The 19764-nt window shown below is 37.6% G+C and overlaps 1 long non-coding RNA gene across 2 annotated transcripts in view; it reads left to right on the top strand.

Moving 5' to 3' along the window:
- Gm34196 overlaps nt 1-19764 on the top strand; it is a 332426-nt gene that overhangs the window by 290996 nt on the left and 21666 nt on the right. The window contains exon 4 of one of the 2 annotated variants that reach the window (XR_873709.2): nt 3319-4894. The exons of the other annotated variant lie outside the window; for it this stretch is intronic. This is a non-coding gene — a long non-coding RNA (predicted gene, 34196). Of the gene's footprint in view, nt 1-3318; nt 4895-19764 lie in introns of those variants that run through there. 2 annotated transcript variants of the gene reach the window in all.

The following is a 19764-nucleotide window of genomic DNA, read 5'->3' as shown; positions in this document are numbered from 1 at the left end:
ATTGTCCAAGTAACATTCTACCAAGCACATTAAAAACTGAAAATATGCTTAGACTTTTCTTTATAATCATTTATTTGCTTATTATAGTTCAAAAATAAAAATAAAAAATAAAAAATAAAATAAAAATTTAAAAAGTAAAAAGTAAAAATAAATAAATAAATAAATAAATAATGCTAGGAAAAACATCTTAATGTCTAGTCTATGGTCTTACTCAAAATGAAGAATTATTAAAGTAAGACAAGCTTCTAACAGTGAAAGTATTTGCTCAAACATATAAATATATGTGTGTTTACATAAGTGCTTATATACATACACATGTTCTTACACAGGATATAGAGCACATAGTCTTATAGAATAGTGTTGTATATATACACATAAATGTAGAGTTAGGGGAGAAAATGGAATCAACTTGCTCTCCTGCCAGAAATATTTAAACTTTAGTGGAACCATTGCAAACATTTTGTGGGTTTTTATTTTTCTCACCTCATTTATTTGGCTAAAAATGGGGTGTTACCTAACTCTTTTTAAAAATCTTATTTAGTTAAATATTTATTTAAATATATTATGGATGATTTTCCTTTTGCTATTGATTTACCAAGACATAAAATAAATAAAGATTACATACACATAAAAACAATAACCTCAATAGCTTTTCAAAAAGGAACACAAACTTTGAGTCTAATGGCTTTGAATTATTAAAGCACAGAAAATAATGAACTTTTCTGAAGATATTTACAGAATGTTTTTTAGTATAATCTTTAATTCAGTGTCATGATCATTTAAGAAAAGTGGATAATAGTGGGAGGAAAGCAGAGTTTTGTTTTTGTTTAAGAAAAAAGTAAGATAGAAAGCCAAGCTACGTGTGGTTCCCATGTAGCTACAAATGTGTAATCCCTGAATTTAAGAGGTAGACGTTGGAAGATCCTGTGTTTGAAACTAGCATGCACAACAAAAGTGAGATTTGGTTGATTTTGAAACACTAAATAAAGATCAAGATAAGAAACAGCATTTTGTACAAAGAATATACACTGAAGAAAATATTAAAGGAAGATATAAAGTGGTCAGGGACAGTTTGAGAAGAGGAAAGAGATCACTGTGAGGCAAAGGTAGGAGGAAGGTAGGTGATGAACAGAGAGCATGACATACATACATATACATATATATATATATAAATGTATATACATATATAGTCACAAGTAAACCCATTATATTGTACAATGAATATTCTCCAATTATCAAAAACTATACAATAAACATTATTTAATTACTTTTTAACAAACCTTTACTTCATAATAAATGAGAAAAAGATGTACTTGGGTCCCATGTGCCGTGGATCCTTGATGACCACTGCTGTCCAATGCTGACTTGAGCTCAGAAGCCTAGGACCTAAGACCATAAAAACCTAAGACTATAAAAACCTAAGATCATAGAAAATTTTCCATGCATGTGTTTGTACATATAAACAATGGGTTAATTAATTAAGGTGAAAGGTTCTGTTACAGAATTAAGCTCAGGGAATGAAGAGGAGAGTGGTTCCTGATAGTGTAACAAATTTATACTGGGTTTTCTGTTGAAACTCCATCATAAACATCTGATCTACAGTGGTTCCACTTAATAAAGATTTCTACACAGCTAGCCCCTTGGTTGGTGCTGCCTAATTGCACTTGCATGAGGAAAAAGTATGTTTCTATCTGTTGGGAACCACAACAAAGCACACAATTATTTTATTTTTATTTGTATCTTAGGAATATTTTAAAGAGAATGTTTCTCTTTGTTCAAAGGGATTCACCAGAATGCTCTTATTTTCTAATTTTTATGGCATTAATGTGGCATGCCATTCTTGGCAGGGAACTGTAGGTGTTGCTGCAGCCACATTGCTGGGAAAGCTAGGCTAGGCTGCAATTCTGTGGCTTCTTACAGTTCTATTTTAGCCTTGTCCTCTCCCTCCCACTCAAATTCTGTCCCTTCATGTATTTGGCTATGTCACATCCTCCAGACTTTCACACTAAATATACTCTTAGCAAGGAGGAGCAGAATTTGCTGATGAGTCACTGTCTCCAAAGACTCATTGCTTTGGTGGACAGCTCATAGATGGGAATCATTCCAGCCAGACAGAGGAGTAGAGCGAGCAGGAGTTAGTCCATTGTGTTCTGCAAAAACAGCCGAGGCAGGGCAGAAGTAGGAGGTTTCAGAGCACACTGAGGCATATGCACATATTATACTTAATAAATTTTGGTGAAGGAGAGTGTCCTATTAAGATTATACTTCAAGTTCAGAAATTGTATTCATGGCTTGTGTAGGAGGTCAGGCTCTTTGTTTTCTTTCATGTTGGAGTTGTTATCCTTTGACCAGTTCTCTGAGCATAATTTGTTTCCAGTCCCTTTGTTCTATGAGTGAAAAGGTCAAGGCCTTTTGACATGGCATGAGCATTCAGTGCACCAGGGGAAACTTCACCAGCAGTGCTGGACTTAAAACAACTTCCGAGCAAGCAGAGTCAAACACAGGAAGTGTTGTTCCAACCCCCAGAGGGTACCGGCTTTGTTGATGAGCCAACTTACATCGTGTTGAATTGTTGAATTGCTAAGTGCCGCTGCTATCTTGAATGAACAGATATAGCAATGACTCCAGACCCAGATGAGGAATTTGTAGGCATGAGATAGCAACATCACTCTCCTGAAGTGTCCCCTACAGGAATCTAAATACAGAGTGGCTATTTTCTTAAGTAGGAAAAGTTCCATCTCAGGTCCCCATAGTACAATCCATGCTAAATGATTCTCCAAATGAACAAATACTGCCTTGATGAGACAGTAAATTTAGTGAGAGAAATAATCAACCAGAAATGCAGAAAAAATGTGACTTTTTAATAAACGGTCTAACCAAGGAGTGAATTACACATTCAATTTCGTATACACAAGACCTTTTTACTGTTATTAAGTTAGTTCAGAAAATATTGACCTATTCAAAATGGCATTGGAAACATTTTTATTCACATAGTCTATGTAAATTTTAAGTGTACTATGAATTAAATGTTACTTTACTCATCTGAAATAATGTTCGAACTTTGTCTCACATATTAATTGAGGAAAAAAAAAAGATGAACTGTTTTGTATAAGGTCATTCAGGAAATTTAAAACAGTACCACATTTAATTTCCTAAATCGTTGGCTTTCTGAATCTTTTAAATGAGTGAATTTTAATGTATACTAAAGTACTTCTGAGTCTCAAAAATATGAACATTTCATACAGCCATTCTCCATGTGAAAATAGAGATATTCTGGAACACAAACACACAACAACAACCTTTTTTCTTTACTTCCAGACTTCTTCTTGTTTTTGCTTCATCGATGAGGTCTTACTATATTGCCCTCCTAAACAGCCTAAGACTCACAATGTAGACCAAGTAAGCCTCCAGTTGTCAGAGCTCTGCATGCCTTGTCTGCCAGGTGCTAAGATTAAAAGCATATGTCCTTATGCTAAAACACACCAAACATTTCTATATAATCAAAACCAATGCAAAACAGACAAAATATTAATGCAGTCCAGAGAAGAATCCCAAACAAATAAGTATGCAGAGTGTAGCCCCTTGCTTTCAGATAGTTGGGATACATGGATGGTAGTCCCCACCCTGCTTATTTGTTGGCTGCTTGTTATCTTGAATGTGACTGTCCTCATCTGTAAGTGGATATGATAAGATCTGCCCTCGCTCAGGAATGCTATGGACATCAAATAGAACTATGAACACAAAAGAACCTATAAAGAATTCTGTAAACTGTAAAGTGCAGCCTAGATTCTGTTAGAGATTGTAGTCAAGGGACTATTGTTCACATGAAAGAAAGTGGAAGGAAGCCAAAGAATCAGTAGCTGTCATAAATTGAGTCCTTCATTTATATTACTAGCCTTGATGAAAATCATGAATGTTGTCATCTGAACAGTTTATATTGAGAAATTTAGACAAATTTTCATTATAATTTCAAGAGATTCACTGACCACTTGAAGCTTATATATTTAGAGCGCTCACAATTAAAAACACTTGTTTAAAAAAAAGGAAAATATAAGTAATGTGGAAAGTATGTGAGTCCAAGAGTACACTGGGTATATTGGTGAACTGAGCAAGCTGGTGGTTAGGAGTGAGCAAAGAGCTAGTCAGAAATGAGCTAAAAGTAAAATAAAAAACAGGCAGGTTGCTGGTTAACAGTGTCAATGTGTCCTTGTTTAGAAGAGTCAGTAAATACCTGTGTGTGCATGAAGGTTCTTGGAGGACTCTCATTCGTGGAGTGAGAAACTCAGAAAAGTGTGTGATAGAGGGCAAAAGAGTGGGAGTGTGTTGAGAGATAGAAGTGGGGTGAAGACGTTTTCAGAAGTCTGTCTGGGCTGCAGTCTTTGCAGTTAATGGTAACTAATAGCTCTACTTCTTCATTTCCAGCTTCTTCTGTAGGTTTCCCAGGAGGCCACTCTGGAAGGACTTAATGACAATACTCGAGAGAAAATAGGAACCCTTGCTATCAAAACTCCTCTGTATTAATACTATCCTGCAACTGACTTAGAACTGAACTTTATGTCTATGTTCTCCATGAACACTTTTACTACCCACTGCTGATTCTACCTAGAGTTACTCCTGCTATACCTGTATTGACAATTTGAATTTTAGGAATGACTTCAGCCTTGACCAAAACAGCTCCTGTGTGCTCCACATGACTGTGTGCATGTGTTTGTTTCAGCTCCACTGTCCAGGCTTCTATGTCCTATGATATGATACATCCTGGTAACTGTATCTGACTCTGCAGCCTCCCAGACCACATCATGAGCAGTTCAGGAGACTCTTGTGCAAGTTCTAGTTATATACTAATGCCATTTCTGCTTGTTCCTTATTTGAAAATATAGAGAAGAGACAGACATTTGTTGAGAAATTATTATTCTGTGGAAATTATTTTTTTTTAATTTTTATTGGCTATTTTATTTATTTAAATTTCAAATGCTATCCTTCTTCATTGTTTCCCCTCTACAAATCCCCTATCCTACTTTCCTCCCCACTGCTTCTATGAGGGTTCTCCCCCCGCCCCACTCCTGCCTCACTGTCCTAGCATTCCCCTAACTGGGCATCAAGTCTTCACAGGCCCAAGGGCCTCCCCTCCCATTGATGCTCAACAAGACCATCCTCTGCTCTATATGCAGTGGAGCCATGGGTCCTTCCATGTGTACTCTTTGGTTGGCAGTTTAGTCCCTGGGAGCTCTAGTGTGTGTGGGGGTGGGGTGGGGGGGGTTGTCCAGTTGGTTGATATTGTTGATCTTCCTATGGGTTGCAAAACCCTTCAGCTCCTTCAGTGTTTCCCCTAACTCTTCCATTGGGGTCCTGTGCTCAGTCCAATGGTTAGCTGCAATCATCTGCATCTGTGTTTGTCAGACTCTGGAAGAGCCTCTCAGGAGACAGCTGATGGCTATTGTCAGCAAGCACTTCTTGGCATCAGCAATACTGGAGAGTTTGGTGGCTGCATATGGAATGGATCCCCAGGTGGGACAGTTTCTGGATGACCTTTCCTTCTGTCTCTGCTCCACATTTTGTCCCAGTATTTCCTTTAGACAGGCGAATTTCTGGGTTAAAATGTTTGAGACGCTTGGAAAGCTTCATCCCTCAACTGGGAGCTGTACCTAACCTTTGAAAATGAACTCTACAAGTTCTCTCTCCCCATTGCTGGGTATTTCATCTAATGTCATCCCTGTTGGGGCCTGGGAGTCTCTTGTTTCTTGGAGGCTGGGACTTTCTGTTGGCTCCCCCACTTCCCCATCCCACATTGTTACATACCTCTGTCAGGTTTCCTGACACTCTGTACCTCACCCCATCTCCTCCCACACCTGATCCTTCCCTCCGATTTTTCCTCTCCCCGTCTTCCCTTACTTCCAAGTCCCTCCCACACTCTTATCTCCCATTATTATTTTGTTCCCCCTTCTAAGTAGGACTGAAGCATCCACACTTTGGTCTTCCTTCTTCTTGAACTTCATATGGTCTATAAGTTGTATTGTGGGTATTCCAAGCTTTTTGCCTAATATCCACTTATCAGTGAGTACATACCATTTGTATTCTTTTGTGGCTCACTCGGGATATTTTCTAGTTCCATCTATTTCCCTGTGAATTTCATGACGTCCTTATTTTTAATAGCTGAGTAGTACTCTGTTGGGTAAATATACTACATTTTCTGTACCCATTTTTCTGTTGAGGGACATCTGGGTTGTTTCAAGCTTCTGGCTATTGTAAAAAAGGGTGCTATGAACATAGTGGAGCAGGCAAAGGACACTGCCATCAGGGCAAAATGGCAACCTACAGATTGGGAAAAGATCTTTACAAATCCTACATCTGATAGAAAGCTAAAATCCAATATGTACAAAGAACTCAATAAATTGGACTCCAGAGAACCAAATAACCCTATTAAAAATGGGATACAGAGCTAAACAGAATTTTCAGCTGAGGAATACTGAATGGCTGAGAATCACCTAAAGAAGTGTTCAACATCATTAGTTATCAGGGAAATGCAAATCAAAACAACCCTAAGATTCCACATCACACCAGTCAGACTGGCTAAGATCAAAATCTCAGGTGACAGCAAATGCTGGTGAGGATGTGGAGAAAGAGAAAAACTCCTTCACTGCTGATGGGTTTGCAAGCTGGTATAACCACTGTGGAAATTAGTTGGAAGTTCCTCAGAAAATTGGAAATAGTCCTACCCTAGGACCCAGCTACACCAGTCCTGGGTATATACCCAAAAGATGCTCCAAGCTAAAGCAAGGATTCATGTTCCACTATGTTCTGTGGAATTTCTAACTTATGTAATAAGACTGAGTGATTGTAAATCCTTCCTTAAATGTCATGGAACACCTCTGAGTAGAGAATCTCCCTCAAAAAGAATTGCAGTTTGCAATATTTTAGTTCACTACAAATTTGTGTAAACTTTCTAAAAAACAAAGCCATGAGTAACCAATGGAAATTAAATTAACAATATTCTTTTGTGTATGTATTTATGTACATGTTCACGTGAGTGTGAGCGTGATCTTGGAGTCTAGAAGAAGGTATGAGACCCCTGAAGCTGAAGTTGCAGGTGTTTTTGAGCCATGTGAGTGCTGGGATCTGAACTTGGGTCCTCTGGAAATACAATATGGTAGAGCCATCTTTCAAACCCATGGATTGAATAATTAGCTATTGGACTATCATGTAGTTTTCAGTTGGTGTCTTTGCTTCTAAGAGCAAATGTGCACATATGCACACAAATGCCTTTCATTGCTATTTCTCCTTGGAATGCAATGTTCAGTATAGTGCTTCTTGAATGTTGAGATCTCCTGGGCTTCATATGTCACATAAAATCTTTACCAGTGTGTTCTATTTTGTAAGACAAGACTCAGCTCTATTCCGTTCATTCCAGCACTCACCCTCAATGATTCTCAACTGGGAGGTGGAAACAGGAAGTTTGAAAAGGGAATTGGAGAGGTGAAATGAATAAGTGATACCAGATACCTATGACTTTACTGCACTTCTATGAGTGTGAGAAATGCTAAACTATTTTAGGAATCATAAATGTATTATATACAATTCTGAATGAAGGGCTTCCTTTTGAGAACAAACTATGAGATCCCTGATCTCAAGCTATACTATAGAGCAATAGTAATAAAAGCTGCATGTTATTAGTACAGAGATAGGCAGGTTGATCAGTGAAATTATATCAAAGACCCAGAAATAAACCTACATATCTATGGACACTTTATTTTTGACAGAAAGATAAAACCATACAATGGGAAAAAAGGAAGCATCTTCAATGACTGGTTCTGGTCTAACTGGATGTCTGCATGTACAAGAATGAAAATAGATTCTTATTTATCACTTTGCACCCAAGTCAAGTACAAGTGCATCAAAGAACTCACCATAAAACTGGATACACTAAATCTCATAGAAGAGAAAGTGAGAAGTACACTTAAATGCATTGGTACTGGAGACAATTTCCTGAACAGAACACAAATGGCTCAGGCTCTAAGATCAAAAATTGATAAATAGGACCTCATGAAACTGAAAAAAAAAAACCTTTCTTTGTAAGGCAAAGGAAACTGTAAATAAAATAAAATAGCATCCTACAAATTGGAAAACTACCTTCACTAACCCTACATACAACCAAGGGACTAATATCCAAAATATGTAAAGATCTCAAGAAATTAGATATCAACATACCATATAACCCAATTAAAGATGGGGTACAGAGCTAAACAGAGAATCTCCACAGAGGAATCTTGAAGGACTGAGAAGCACTTAAAGAAATGTTCAACATCCTTAGTCATTAGGGAAATGAAAATGAAAATGACTCTGAGAATCCACTTTATTTCTATCAGATTACTAAGGTCAAAAACTCAAGGGGCAGCACGTGGAGCAAGGGGAACACTTTTCCATTCCCGGTGGCAGTTCAAACTTGTATAACCTGCTCTGAAAATCAATTTTGTGATTTCTCAGAGAATTGAGAATAGACTTACCTAAAGACCAGCTATGGACTGCTCCTGGGCATATATTCAAAAGAATCTCTACCATTCCCCCATGCACGCATGCTACAATACGTTCACAGCAGCTTTATTCATAAGAGCCAGAAATTGGAAACATTTCAGATGCCCCTCAACTGAAGAGTGGATACAGAACATACGGTTCATTTACACAATGGGATATTATTTAGCTATTAAAAACAAAGACATCATAAAATGTATAGGCAAATAAATAGTCATAGGAAGCAGATGAAGGGAGGGAACTGGAAAGGAGAATGGATGGGGGGTGGGTGGGGATGGAGAATCAGGATTAGGTATAGGGAGAGACAGGTAAGATGGCTAGAAGGCCAGAAGAGTGACTAGAGATTTGTGGCTTGCAGGCTGGTAGGGAAGTAGACGCATCTCCAGGACATGCCAAAAACCTTGGGAGTATTCTCCCAGGATTCTTTGGCGGTGAGTTTAGATGAGACTCATAGCAATGGAGATTTAGAGTCTGTAGAGGCCACTTCCTGTAGCTAGGCAGGAACACTGGTGGAGAGATAAGTGTGGTGTGGTGGACTGTGCACAGATAGCCTGGGCTCTGGTGGAGCACCGGTCTGGAACCCCCAGAGTGCTGGCTAGCTGGTGGTGATTTCCACCTTCATTGGACAGCAGGAGCTCAGCCACGCCTCCTGGGTACCTGGCTCCTGTCAACTACAACCTAACAAAGCCCCCCTGCAGAGATGTATGTGGCATCAATTAAGTAGGAGCTGCACCAAGCCCTCCCACATGCAAATGCAAATATGGTTTCCCCAAACTCTCCTTCCAAGCTGATGAGACCTGCTGTCAAACCCTGAATCATCTCCAAAACTGTATATAAGTACTATCCAGGGAAGAAAAGGCATGAGAGGACTATTCCATCATTCGAGCCTTTGGCCTAAGGGCTGTAATACCTGAGGAGAGATCAGCTCTCCCTAAGCCTGCCACACTCCCCACTGGCTAGTCAGTTTCTTGTTGGACCAGCCCGACCCAACTCAGTGCAGGGCACATGGAATTACAGCATGGTAGAGAAGGAGGTGGAGCCTGAAGCAGGGAAGCAACTTCTCCTCCCTGCCCGAATTCGCTTCCTTTCTCCCGGAACCCTCACACTAGGCCTGGCCAGAGATCTTCATGGAAAACCTCTGGTACCCAGGCCCACAGAGAAGGATGCCAACCCATTCAGAAAAATTTTGATACAAATTTGTGTTGTCTACAACAAATGAAGGAACAGATAAAGATGGAGCAGAGCCTGAAGGAATGATCAACCAATAACTGACCCAAATTAAGACCCATCCTGTGGGCAAGCACCAGTCCATAACACTATAAATAATACTCTGTTATGTTTGCATGACTGTCCTCTGAGAGGCTCAACCTAACTGCTGTTAGTTTCATTGTGTCTCTGTTTTGTTTCTGTTTCCATGTTCTGTCCATTGCTGAGAGTGAGGTATTAAAGTCTCCCACTATTATTCTGTGGGTTGGGATGTGTACTTTGAGCTTTAGTAAAGTTTCTTTTATGAATGTGGGTATCCTTGCATTTGGAGCATAGATGTTCAGAATTCAGAGTTCATCTTGGTAGATTTTTGTTTAAACAGTAGGAAGTGTCCTTTCTTACTATTTTTGATAACTTTTGGTTGAAAGTCAATTTTATTTGATATTAGAATGGCTACTCCAGCATGTTTCTTTGGACTATTTACTTGGAAAATTGTATTTCAACCTTTTACTCTGAGGTAGTGCCTGTCTTTGTCACTGAGGTGTGTTTCCTGCATGCAGAAAAATGCTGGGTCCTGTTTACATATCCTTTCTGTTAGTCTATATGTTGCAGCCGCCAGCAGCTCAATATATTTTTATTGGGGAATTGATTCCATTGATGTTAAGAGATACTAAGGAAAAATAATTGTTACTGTTCGCTATTTTTGTTGTTAAAGGTGGAATTATGTTTGTGTACCTATCTTCTTTTGGATTTGTTGAAAGATTACTTTCTTGCTTTTTCTAGGGTGTAGTTTCCCTCCTTGTATTGGGGATTTCCATTTATTATCCTTTTTAGGACTGGATTTGTGGAGAAATATTTTGTAAATTTGTTTTTGACATGGGATATCTTGTTTTCTCCATCTATGGTAATTGAGAATTTTGCTAGGCTGGCATTTATGTTCTCTTATGATGTGTATGACATCTGCCCAGGATCTTCCAGCTTTCATAGTCTCTGGTGAAAATTCTGTTGTAATTCTGATAGGTCTGCCTTTATATGATACTTGATCTTTTTCCCTTACTGCTTTTAATATTCTTTCTTTGTTTAGTGCATTTGGTGTTTTGATTATTAAGTGATGGGAGGAATTTCTTTTCTGGTCCAATCTATTTGGAGCTCTGTATGTTTCTTGTATGCTCATGGGACTCTCTTTTTTTAGGTTAGAGAAGTTTTCTTCTATAATTTTGTTGAAGATATCTACTGGCCCTTTAAGCTGGGAATCTTTACTCTCTTCTATACCTATTATTCTTAGGTTTGGTCTTCTCATTGTGTCCTGGATTTTCTGGATGTTTTGGGTTAGGAGCTTTTTGCATTTTCCATTTTCTTTTACTGTTTTGTCAATGTTTTCTATGGTATCTTCTGTACCTGATCTATCTCTTGTAGTCTTTTGGTGATGCTTACATCTATGACTCCTGATCTCTTTTTCTAGGTTTTTCTATCTTCAGGGATGTCTCCCTTTGTGATTTCTTTAATATTTCTATTTTCACTTTTAGAATGTGGGTGGCTCTTTTCATTTCCTTCACCTGTTTGCTTGTGTTTTCCTGTAATTCTTTAAGGGATTTTTGTGTGGGCTTCTGGCTGTTTATGTGTGTTCTCTTGTCTTTCTTTAAGGGAGTTATTTATGTCCTTCTTAAAGTACTCTACCATCATCATAAAATGTGATTTTAAATCAGAGTCTTGATTTTCTGATGTGTAGGGGTAACAAGAGCTCACTGTCCTGGAAGAACAGGGTTCTGATGATGCCAAGTAGCATTGGTTTCTGTTGTTTACATTTTTGCCATTGCCTTTTACCATCTGGTTATCTGTGGTATTAGCTGTTCTTGCTGTGACTGACTGTGGCTCTTCCCTCTTGCAAGCCTCTGTGTCAGTACTCCTGGGAGACAAGTTCTCTCAGGAAAGAATTTAGGTATGGAGAATTGTGGCAAAGACTCAGTTCTGGGGTGCAGGCAGAAACCAGGATCATGTTCCCAGCTGTTTCTTGGTTCCTGATTCCTATGGTTCTGGGATGGTCCCTCTTGGGCCAGGAATTTGAAGAGAAGTGGTGAGCTTACCTGTGCTTGCAGGTGTTTCAGCACTCCTGGGTAACCAGCTTTCTCCTGGTGGTATTTGTGAATGTAGCCCTGTGGCACAGGATCAGCTCTGGGTGTAGAAGGAAACTGGAAGGCTCCTGTCCCAGGCTGCTCCTTGGTTCCCTTGACTTGAAGCTATTTTAGTATGGAGCCCTGTGGCACAGGATCAGCTCTGGGCACAGAAGGAAACCAGAAGGCCAGCTCAGGGACTCTTAGGGAAGAGTTGGGGGAATGATTTAGTGACCCAAAGGGGATAGCAACACCACAAGAAGACCAACAGAATCAATAAACCTGGATCCTTGAATACTCTCAGAGACTGAACTACCAACCAAAAATCATATGTGGGATGAACCTACCCCACCACATATGTAATAGATGTGCAGCTATGCCTTCATGTGGGTCCCCCAGCAACTGGAGAGGGGGCTGTCCCTAAAAGAGTTGACTGTCTGTAGAATCTGTTCCCCTGCCTAGGCTGTCTTGTCTGACCTCAGTGGGAGAGGATGCATGGAGCGTTGCACAGACTTGATGTGTCAGGGTAGAGGGATGGGGGAGGGGGCTGCACCTTGTCACAGGAGGTAAAGGCACATGTCAGGTGGGACTGTGTGAGGAAGGGTACAGAAGAGGCAGTGACCAGAATGTAAAGTGAATGAATGAATGAATGAATGAATGAATGAGTAGAATAAAAGGAAAAAAGAAGAAGATCTTTAAAAAGGAAATGTTGAAGTGCTTGCTGACAGGAGCCTGATATTGCTGTATGTTGAGAGGCTGTACCATAGCCTGATAAATACAGGTGTAGATGCTTGAAGCTAACCATTGGACTGAGTATGAGGATCCCAGTGGAAGAGTTAGGAAAAGGACTGAAGGAGCTGAAGGGGTTTGCAACCCCATAGGAAGAACAATTTCAACCAACCAGATTCCTCAGAGCTTCCAGGGACTAAACCACCAACCAAAGAGTACACATGGAGGGACCCATGGCTTCAGCTGCATATGTAGCAGAGAATGCCTTATTTGGCATCAATGGGAGGAGAGGCCCTTGTTTCTGGGTAGGGGAACTCCAGGGCAGTGAGGAGGATGGGTGGGTGAGCAATCTCATAGAAGCAGTGGAATGGGGGATGTGATAGGGAACAGAAGGGAAATCGAGAAAGGGAAGAACATTTGAAATGTAAGTAAAATAAAATATACAATTTTTAAAAAAGAAATGTTTTTGAGGACTAGTAATTTTGTACTGATTATGGCTAGTTAACAAGCAAACCAACTTTATCCTAAAGTCAGTATTAATGTCTCTTTACATTGCCAAATCCTAAAACCAAATGGTAGTTCTTTTGGCAACAATTTTAACTATTACTTATTTACTGTAAGTGAAACTGAAAAAAAAAAAGTTAATACACTGTGCTGAGAACTTCCTTCTGCTATCCACAGTGCAAGCCAAGTAAAGCAGACTGAATGCTTTTGCCTCCAGGTTGGTTGCACTGTATTTTGAGGATCTTGGAAGTTGAGGAGGTGTACTTACCAGAAAGAATTAGTTCATTGGGGTGCTCCTCAGAAGTTGTACGTGGATCCTGGGCCCTGTTGTACTCTCTGTTTCATGTCTATCTCAAATGAAAAATCTTTACTTCCTTATGTTTCTATCACCATGGTGTTCTGACCAAGCAACCATGGGATGAACTCTGAAACTATGAACAAAATCAACCTCCTTGCTTAGGATGGCTCTAGGAACACCACAATGAACCAGAAATAGTTACTGCTTAGGTTATTATAAAAACATAACAAACAAATATTATGATAGCAATCATCTCTGATAATAAGTGCTATTACTAAGAAGGTTATTTAATGGTTAATTATACTTAGGGTAGGTGAGTGAAAATAATAAGACAGCTTCCAAACGGGAAGCTATGTAGCATAACTTTGAAAGATAAATATTTTACATGAGATAATTAATGTTTTCACTTGAATGTCATTTTAGATAGGTATTCTGTAATCTCTAGCTCAAACCTACTTATAGAAGTTTTCAGCAGATGCATTAGAGGATTGCTCTCTTTGTAGGTCAAAAACTGTTCAGTATTCGATATTCTGTAGTTTTTGACATAAGAGCTAATGTAAGGAGACTGTGATGTTAAGCAAGAAATTAATATGGCCACATTTTAATCCCAGAATGATTTTTGAAGGATTTATTAGGGTTCAACAGTGAGAAAGGAGTTCTGCTACAAGAATATTGCAGTAGTTGAGTTTGGAGCTAATGGGATTCTAATTTAAGTTTAGAGAAGCAGGGACACTGTGGCATACAAGCACAGGTGGGAGAGGTACAAAAGCGACAGAAGTGGCTTGCTTCCTAACTTACCAGGAGTGCAATAGCAGAGGGTAAGAGGTATACCAGATTTGTCTTACTGAGCATTGATGGTACTGACTAGGATAATGATTGATTGTTCTCTTTTCATTTTTTGTTTTTAATGTTTTTAATTGAAATAGATTACATCACTTCTTCCTTTCAGTCACAGTCATACCCCTACTCTCAAGTTGATAGCCTCTTTTTCTTTATGATTGGAACATACATACATATGCATTTATATGCACAAATATATATGTAAATATATCCTGCCAAGTCTGGTTTTTGTTGTTTGTATGTATATGATTTCAAGGCTGTCCAGTTTGCATTAGACAACCAAAAAAAAAAAAAAAAAGACTCATACCTGGAAGAGGCTAACTCCTTTTTCCAGCAGTCAGTTGCCTATAGTTCTTTATCTAAGGGTTGGAATTTTTCCTCTTTACATATCCCCATGTTCATTGATATTGCCATTGTTCCGATCCTGTTTATGCAAACATTTCTATGGAAGATAGTTTTACAACAGAATCTCCTGTTCTTATGGCTCTAAAAACCTTTCAATATCTTTTCAAAGATATAGGAGTTGTGGTGTAGTTGTTGGTGTAGATGTGTCTGCTGGAGCTGAACTTGCCATGATCTACTGATTTCTATACATCTGAGAGAGGACTAATTTTCACGATTCACATGAGTCAAGGAAGCAAATGACCTAATTAAAAAATGGGCTATGGATCTAAACAGATATTTCTCAATAAAAGAAATAAAAAATGTCTAAGAAATACCTCAAAAAAAGTGTTCTTCATCCCTAGCAACTAGAGAATGCTAATTAAAACAACTTTGAGATTTTAGTCAGAATGGCCAAGTTCAAAGAAACAACTGACAAAAAAAAATGCTGATTGTTGTAGAGAAAGAGGCTTCTCGTTCACTGATTATGGGAATAAAAACTGGTACAGCTGCTCTGGAAATCAGTATGAAGCACCCTCAAAAAGCAAGCAAACAAACATAAAAACAAGAACAAAAACCCAACAACAACAAAAATGAAAACTAAAAATCAGTCTACCACCTGATTCACCTTGACATATGTTCAAAGGATTCTCCATCCTATTCAGATACTTGTTCAGCCGTAATCAGTGCTGCTTTATTTACAATTTGTCCTTCAACAGATGACTGGAAGATAAAGATGTGTACTTATATACAATGAATTACTGTTCAGCTGGAAAGAAAAATGAAATCATGACACTTTCTGGTAAACAGATGGACCCAGAAAATATATTGAGTGAGGTAACCTAGAAACAGAAAGGCAAATGCCACATGCTTACTCTCATCTGTGGCTTGTGGCTCATAGGTTCAAATCCTTACATGTGAGGAATAGCATTGAGTAGCCACAGAAACTAAGAATGTATATAGGAACCATTTATTGAGTAGAAGTAAACTCTAGAGGTCAATACGGAAAGAGAAGTCAGGACAAGAGACAAATAATCCCAACATTGTTTGAAAAAGCCTTGAGGAATTACATTATTTTATATTCACTTAAAATTATACACCACAACATATATGTGTATGTACACCACACACACACTTTAAACTGCTTAGATTGACAATGTTCCTTGCAAGAACTATAAACTAGCAAACAAAACAAAACAGTACTAGCCAAAAGAAATCTCTTTTTCAGCATCTGGTCAGGGTAGTCCAAGTAACTCCCCAAACAGTCTAGGACTTGGTTGCCTTTAGTCTAGGATCAAGGGTGGATTTCTCTTCCTGAAGACACTGCACATTTAGGGCACACATTTTGTAAGACTTCGGCTGGATGTGACCTGAAAATTACTTTCCTACAATCTATCATTCATGGTTACAGAAAATATTATTCAAACTGGCACATAAAGAAAAGAAAAAACAGTTCATTCTAGGTGCAACCTGTAGGAACTACTACAGCAGTTTCTAGCATGACAAGATATGCAAAAAGGTGCAGTAAGTGGCACTCACATGTTGGTAGCAACCAACAGTTGTTTAATTGGCCTTAAGCCCTACTCAACAGGAGAAAAATCATGCCTGGTAAATAAGAGACCAAACCTACTCCATCTTGAAACTGGCTTCCATTTTAAAAGAAAAAGGGTCTGAGAACTTAACCTGCAACTGAACCAAGCTACACTCAAGTTCTAGGAAGAGACACATAGCTTGTCTCTGGCCCATAGCCCAGAGTTACTCCCTAGCAACAGCCAACCAGGATTAGTCTGATAGTTCCAGATGTTCTTTCAGAGCGTTTGTGATTGCTCATGGTTTTGCTTCAGACACATACCTGTCAACTTACAATAGTCATTCACTTAGATATTTGACAGGCTAGTCACCCCCTTGCTTGCTCACTATTTTCTATAAAACCTTGTCCCGCTGAGGGCAAGGGGTTTCTAACTCCTGTCCCATTGCATCAGAAATGGTGGGTGAGCCCAAGCTCGAGCCTGAATAAAGAATCTAGTGTAACTACATCAGAATTGGCTCCTCGGTGGTCTTTTGGGCCTCTATAATGCTTCCAAAATGGGCATAACAGTACCAGAAACGTAGGCCATTACATGGGGCTAGTGAGGTCATGGATCTTTTTAAATTATTAAAATATATATATATATATATATATATATATATTCAAATTACTATTGGGTATTTATTTCATTTACATTTCCAATGCTATCCCAAAAGTCCCACACACCCTCCCACACCCACTCCCCCACCCACCCACTCCCACCTCTTGGCCCTGGCGTTCTCCTGCATATAAAGTCTGCACGACCAATGGGCCTCTCTTTCCACTGATGGCCGATCAGGCCATCTTCTGAGACATATGCAGCTAGAGACACGAGCTCTGGGGGGGGTACTGGTTAGTTCATATTGTTGTTCTATTGGATCTTAAAAGAATACGTACTGCCACTTTTCTATAGCATAATGATTCCTTACTACATAATAAATTGTATCTTATACCCACAAAAACCATAACTACCACCCCTTAGCAAAAATAAATTAATAAATAAATAAACAAAACCCAACAATCATCTTTACAGAAAATGGAGACCATCACAGAAAACCACAGCTGAACATTACGCTGGGGATCTTTCTAATTTTGACTTAGGGCTTTAAATTGTTCCTGCCAAACTTTAATCTTCCACCTGTTACAAAACTCCTTTCACCTGCCCTTACCTGGTCCTTTGGAAAGAATTATCTACATACCACATTTTGTTGCTCACAATGACTTAATATTGTTTTTATTTTCAGGAAAATTTCATATACAAACCCATCACTTAGAAAGTGGAAACACGAGCTCTTTGTGAGTAGGACATATGTCTGCCATCTTTACCTAGACTACCTCTATAACACCTACAATTGTGGCAGTACAGCAAATGCTTCCTTATGTAAAATTGCAGGTATATTTTTGAAGTGTTAGTTAATTATAGGAAGACAAGATAGCTATAACATCCCAGAAGTAGCTCTCTAGTCTCTGGATCACAAGTTAAAGAACCATCTTCCATTCCTTGTGGGAAATTTGACATTTGCCTTGTCTCCACAAACCTTAGTACTAGTCTACTTGGAAAATAATTATGAAAATTTAGAGCTTGATATATGCTACCATTTTTTAACAACTTTCTGTTTGTGTTAATAAATCCGGAGTGAAAATAATGGATAGCAATTTTAATTTTAAGGATTAATAGAAGCAAAGATTGTTGCATGTAGAGAACTGCAGGAATGAAAATACCATCAGCATCCATTTGAATTTGAATACGATTGTTATATATTTACCTGGAGTTGAGCAGATCTATTTTACTAATACATTATTTGGTTCTCAATTTTTCATATAAAGGAAAATTCTTTATTAAGATAAGAAAAAGTGCATTCAGTCTAATATTGTCAAGCCACTTATCATACATTACTCTTGTTTACTTATTCATGCTTTTTTGGTGAATGATTTTCTACAACTTACATAAACTATAACAGATAAATAGTACTTTATTTTCATACTTAACTAGAACAGTATTTCCTTTGTGCATGTAGAGGAGAAAGACAAATCTATCACTATAAAGGCCTCTCAATAGTTCTCATTATGTCTGCCATTATAATTTTAACATTTGGATATAGTTTTCTCTATATTGCATATGAAGCTGCAAAATGTAAAAGGTGAAATGATCTATTCAAATTATCTGCTATTATACAAACAAGTTAATAACTGTAATTAAGAGAATAATTATGCAACTGCATGCCACTCAAAAGAATCATTTAAATTATGCAAATCAGGCATAAGGTCATGTAATGCTAAGAGAAATGAACTAAAAATGCAAAGTAGTGTACATTCTGCTGCTGGTGCCAATATGAGAAATATTCACATCAAAAGCACAAAGCATGGCTCTCATTTTGAACCTCTGTACCATAAAATAAAATTAATTTTTCTTGCCTTATTGAGTACTCTGAAATTTGAGTAGTATATAATTTTACAGATGAGTTACTTTCATCCAGAGAAGAGTATTTAGTTTTTGTTTGTACTTAAGACAGATATTTTTCCTTATGGAAATATCAAATTTAAAAATATTGTTTGGAAAACTAACAAAATTATAAGTAATTAGTTTACTTAAAACTATCTATTATATAAGCTTTAAATAAATGTAAATTCACCTTTGGATAGATTCTCTCCTTTTCTAGTGTATTTTTCCTCATATTCAAGTTGTAACCTTTGTCATATTTGCATTTATATTTTATTTAATATTATCATGATTATTTCTTGAAATCTGAATTCTTAATGGTGGCATAAAAATTTTACATGTGTGAATGATATTTTAATATTTCATTTTTATGCTCCTCTCATTGACCACTTTTATACTATAAGCCATGGTTATAATTAACATTTATATTAAAATGTAATGAGAAGTACTAAATATTGTATTTGAATAGATTATTAAAACAAGGTTAGAAATTTTTTCCATAGCTATGGACACAATTAAATTTTGATTTAGTGTAAGCATTAGGAAAATAATAAATATGAACTTCAAATTTTCATTATACATACTATGTTTATTTACAAATATTTTCTAAATTCTTCAGTTCATATGTATATTAGTAAATGTATGTCTAGACCTTTTCTAGCAACAATGAAAATCATCTCCAATTACTTTCACTTCTCAGATGACCAGTTGTGTGGTCTCCATACTTGAAGATTCTTGGTTGGTTTTCCTCTCTGTGCTTTGTAATTCCATATGACTTCTATTCTTTCTTCACTGGGTTACTCCTTTTTTTGGTATACATACAATATGTATTTTCTACCTTAAATTTAATGAGCATGCTGGAGTCATGCAGTTGCTTAAAGTAGATTTCACATCAACATTAGTGTATAAAGGCTCTTTTATATTGACATTAGATACAATGTCTATTTGAAATTTATGTATTCTACCTATAGAAAAATATTAATAAGCTTAATATCAAAGAAATGGCTTTAAATCTATCCCTAATTGTTTATTTGCTTCTTTGTGAAGAAATGTAGGGTATATGTGAAATGATTTTTAGCTTTTTTCACAAATAGATTGGAATTTAAAAAAATAGATCAGTCCACACAAGGAACCTGCTGAAAATTCTACTGTCCAGAAATGA

The sequence above is a fragment of the Mus musculus genome, chromosome 13 (assembly GCF_000001635.26).
Source record: "Mus musculus strain C57BL/6J chromosome 13, GRCm38.p6 C57BL/6J".
Taxonomy (NCBI): Eukaryota; Metazoa; Chordata; class Mammalia; order Rodentia; family Muridae; genus Mus; species Mus musculus.
The sequence above is the reverse complement of the archived record's forward strand: the minus strand, read 5'-3'. Positions and strand labels throughout refer to the sequence as shown.